Here is a 5,242-nt window from a genome sequence, read left to right as displayed (position 1 = left end):
TATATATATATATATACATATATATACATATACAGGGTGTTTCAGCTATCAATGTCTATTGTGCCAAAGAAAAATCATAAGTAGATCTCGCTGAACTGAACTAAATAGTCTTATATCATTTCACGAACAACCACGTAAACCGATTTATCATGATTTACAGATTTTAAAAACTTAGATCTTGAATTATATAGATTTGAAAGCCTTTCAAATTTGAACAGCTTTTCAATTTGAAGTTAGTTTCCAAATCTTGATTGCATAGATAGAGTAGAGAGTATAATAATTTTAAAATTTTAAATGAGAATTTCGACTTGCTATATGTGAAAAAGTTGTGACTTAGCTATATATGAAAAAGTTGTGAATAATCACACGAAAGTCAAATTACAAGACTCTTCTATGATTTATTTAATTTAATAATCAAAGTATCCATCATAAATTTGTAAACATTTATTTATTAGAATTAACAAATTATTTATAACGTTTGATAACATTTTCTAATTTTCAAAAGATTCCACTCAAATTTGAAAAACTCTTCAGATTCCATACAATTTAAAACCTAAACTTTAAAATCGATAACATAGATTCCAAGATATCAAGCAAATAGTGATTGCCTTATGTAAGATGTATCTTATATAATATTTATTATTGTTAAAATAGTAATGTAAAATAATAATGTAAAATTATATAATATTAAATGAGAAAAGTATATAGTAATCAATTATTATAATAATTTTATTATGTTTTTATTATTATTTAATTTTTATTATTATTTAATAGTAATGTAAAATTATCATATTGTAAAAATGTATAAATAATAACCCAGGCAACAGAAAGATGTCGAATAATATCTTAATAATATTTTAATAGCAATTAAGACATTTTAAACATCATCTTGCTACCTGTAAATGTAAATAATATAATAATTTTGTTATATAGGAAATTATAGAACTTACTTATAGTTTTTTGTGGGATATTTAAAATTTCAATCAAATCAATATATTCCGGATTAATATTTGATGTGTTTATAGGCTCATATCTCCCTAAGGTAGAAATTATGCTGTTGCTTTTTATATGCAGTTCAAACGGTACATTACCATTATTGAAAGCAGCAATTTTTGGTGCTCTTGCTTGCACACCATCTAGATGTATTATCTATTAAAATTATATATTTTTTTAATAAAATAATAATTATATATATTTATTTGGCATATTTATTTGTTAGATTTATATTTATATTTATATTAACATAAGAGGATATTTATATACATAGAGGATATCACATTTTAATTATCGTATTTAAATTCCTTCAAAAACATTCGAGATATTGAAATTCTGTTTTTACTGTTATGTAATATAAAAAGAGATATATTTTGATAAAGAAATTTGACTTTGATTATTGACGGTTAAATTTTTAAAAGATGTCTCATTTGTTTCAATATAACCTTGTGATATTATTGCATATTGCATTTGTAATAGCAAATATAATTTATACATTATATGTTACAAAAGAAAATATGAAAATAAAATAAAATAAAATATAAGATATTAGAAAAAAATAAAATAAATAACATAATAAAATAATCAGAAATAGAAAATAGAAAAAATAATAAAATAAAATAATGAATTAATAATAAAAAATACTAATAAAATTAATAAAATTAGGAAAATAATAAGAGTAAATTTTTTTTAATTCATGTACACATATATAAATTGTGCATATACTCATATATATGAACACATCAATTACAATATGTACATATCTTATAAATGAATGTAATATAATATATTTTAGTTAATATTAATAAATTATGTTTAGTATATTATTAATAAATGATATATTTATAAATAATGGCACTTACGCAATTAGTGCTTATTAGATGTTCTACATTTTCAATGTCGTCATTCCATGCCACAATTTGTACACGTCGTCCACTTCCGTTATTTATATAAAATTTAAATATTTTATATTGATTATTATTACCTACGTAACGCGATGAATCGATTCCATCGACATATCCGATTATTTCACTATAATGCATTTAATAAAAATAATTAAGAATTATGTATTAAATAAACAATATTATATTTTAAAAAAAATGAAGTTTAAATTTTGTGATAAATTTATTTTTAAAATAATTTCTAACAATAAAGACTTCTAAACTTTGAAAAATTTGACTTCGAAATTAGACTTCGAAACTGACATATAATATTAATTATACATAAATTATTATGTGTAAAAATGTCAGTAAATGCATTGCAAAAATATTATAAAGACATTAATGATTTTATTTCGAATGTCAAGATCAAGAACGTAATAAATTTAAATTTTAAATTAATTTTAAGTTAATTAATTTAAATAGACAATTGAGTTATTAGAAAAAATAAGAAAAAATAAGAAAAAAGAAATAAAATTTTAAAAAAGAATCAATAGAACAGATTATTTAATTATAATGCATTTAATAAAAATAAACAATGATTATATATCATATAAACAATATTATATTTTATGGAAAGTGTAATATAAATTTTTTCAGAAAATTAATTTTTAATATAATTTTTAATTTTTAATTAATACTTTCAAACTTTGCAAAGGTCGATTTTGACATTAAAACTACAAAAATGATATATAATATTAGTTTTTACATATAATATTATATTAAAAACAATTCTTAATTGAGAATGAGAGCCATTAAGAGCCAAGGCGGATGGTAGTGCGTGAACTTAAAAATGATTGGTGATACGCGAAAATTAAAACGCGTAATTATTGAAAAATTAATAACGTATGCTTATATTTTACTTGGTGCATAGAGCCAAGATATAGGTTTCTCCGAGAACACACTATAAAGACCCCTCTTAACCCCCCTGAAGAGACGTTGGCGAGAAAAATATCGGGGCGAAGTCGCTGAATCGGGAATCGAACCCGAGTCTTTCGCTTGCCGGGCGACTGCTCTTACCACTGAGCTATTCAGCCCCACACCGATATTTCTCTCGCCAATAGTTTTATTGATATAATAAGAACGCGATATATGCTCCGCGTAAATTTAACAAATTAATAACTAGATTAAGGCTCTTGTTATGTTAAAAACAATTCTTAATTGAGAATGAGAGCCATTAAGAGTCAAGGCGGATGGTAGTGCGTGAACTTAAAAATGATTGGTGATACGCGAAAATTAAAACGCGTAATTATTGAAAAATTAATAACGTATGCTTATATTTTACTTGGTGCATAGAGCCAAGATATAGGTTTCTCAAATCCGAGAACACACTATAAAGACCCCTCTTAACCCCCCTGAAGAGACGTTGGCGAGAAAAATATCGGGGCGAAGTCGCTGAATCGGGAATCAAACACGAGTCTTTCGCTTGCCGGTACGCAGCGAGATTCCGCATGATATACACGCTGTTTCTACGTCTCAAAAATTTCAACTGATTTTAAGTGCTACCATTTACTTTAACATTATTATTTGACGGCTTTCGAACACCTATTCTGCGCTTTCTTTTTATAAAAATTTTGATGGATTTTATACGCCGTGCAAGGCTTAATGGGTATGCAGCATCTCTGCCCTATGCTTGTTTGCCACAGCTTTTTGCACCGCTTTTCACACAGTTGCGATCCCTGTGTTTCTTGAAAGATTCTGCGCTTTCTTTTTATAAAAATTTTGATGGATTTTATACGCCGTGCAAGGCTTAATGGGTATGCAGCATCTCTGCCCTATGCTTGTTTGCCACAGCTTTTTGCACCGCTTTTCACACAGTTGCGATCCCTGTGTTTCCTGGAAGGTGAGTAACATACTCATCGTGCATGCACGTAGACAGCCGCACCGTCTCTTCTTTCTTTTTTTTTTTTGCAAAAGAAATACAGGAGCGGATAAATAGATATAATGGAAGAGGGGTCTTTATAGTGTGTTCTCGGATTTGAGAAACCTATATCTTGGCTCTATGCACCAAGTAAAATATAAGCATACGTTATTAATTTTTCAATAATTACGCGTTTTAATTTTCGCGTATCACCAATCATTTTTAAGTTCACGCACTACCATCCGCCTTGGCTCTTAATGGCTCTCATTCTCAATTAAGAATTGTTTTTAACATAACAAGAGCCTTAATCTAGTTATTAATTTGTTAAATTTACGCGGAGCATATATCGCGTTCTTATTATATCAATAAAACTATTGGCGAGAGAAATATCGGTGTGGGGCTGAATAGCTCAGTGGTAAGAGCAGTCGCCCGGCAAGCGAAAGACTCGGGTTCGATTCCCGATTCAGCGACTTCGCCCCGATATTTTTCTCGCCAACGTCTCTTCAGGGGGCTTAAGAGGGGTCTTTATAGTGTGTTCTCGGATTTGAGAAACCTATATCTTGGCTCTATGCACCAAGTAAAATATAAGCATACGTTATTAATTTTTCAATAATTACGCGTTTTAATTTTCGCGTATCACCAATCATTTTTAAGTTCACGCACTACCATCCGCCTTGGCTCTTAATGGCTCTCATTCTCAATTAAGAATTGTTTTTAACATAACAAGAGCCTTAATCTAGTTATTAATTTGTTAAATTTACGCGGAGCATATATCGCGTTCTTATTATATCAATAAAACTATTGGCGAGAGAAATATCGGTGTGGGGCTGAATAGCTCAGTGGTAAGAGCAGTCGCCCGGCAAGCGAAAGACTCGGGTTCGATTCCCGATTCAGCGACTTCGCCCCGATATTTTTCTCGCCAACGTCTCTTCAGGGGGGTTAAGAGGGGTCTTATAGTGTGTTCTCGGATTTGAGAAACCTATATCTTGGCTCTATGCACCAAGTAAAATATAAGCATACGTTATTAATTTTACAATAATTACGCGTTTTAATTTTCGCGTTTCACCAATCATTTTTAAGTTCACGCACTACCATCCGCCTTGGATCTTAATGGCTCTCATTCTCAATTAAGAATTGTTTTTAACATAACAAGAGCCTTAATCTAGTTATTAATATTATATTAATTATAAAAAATAATTATAAAAAATTTTTAGAAAAATCGAAAAATATTAAACTAAAACAGAAAAAATATTAAATACATGTCTATGAAAAGAAAATTAGAAGAGAATTTTATTATATATTATATATTATATTTTATTATAGTATATTTTATTATATTATATTTTATTATATATTTTATTATATATTATTTATTTATATAGTTTCTTATTTTTAAATTATTCATGATTTTATTTGAATTTAGTTTTTCGAAAAATACGAATAATGTATA

The 5,242-nt window shown here is 27.7% G+C and overlaps 3 non-coding genes across 3 annotated transcripts; 2 read left to right on the top strand and 1 right to left on the bottom strand.

Annotated features, from left to right (window-relative positions):
* Positions 1–2,896: 2,896 nt before the first annotated feature.
* On the bottom strand, positions 2,897–2,968 carry Trnaa-ggc. Its single transcript has one exon. It is a non-coding gene; the product is annotated as a tRNA-Ala (tRNA).
* A 1,222-nt stretch (positions 2,969–4,190) lies between these two features.
* On the top strand, positions 4,191–4,262 carry Trnaa-ggc. Its single transcript has one exon. It is a non-coding gene; the product is annotated as a tRNA-Ala (tRNA).
* A 355-nt stretch (positions 4,263–4,617) lies between these two features.
* On the top strand, positions 4,618–4,689 carry Trnaa-ggc. The gene has a single exon. It is a non-coding gene; the product is annotated as a tRNA-Ala (tRNA).
* Positions 4,690–5,242: the final 553 nt, after the last annotated feature.

Source organism: Camponotus floridanus, unplaced genomic scaffold (genome assembly GCF_003227725.1).
Source record: "Camponotus floridanus strain SB8 unplaced genomic scaffold, Cflo_v7.5 scaffold273, whole genome shotgun sequence".
NCBI lineage: Eukaryota > Metazoa > Arthropoda > Insecta > Hymenoptera > Formicidae > Camponotus > Camponotus floridanus.
This window is presented reverse-complemented; position numbering and strand designations above follow the sequence as displayed.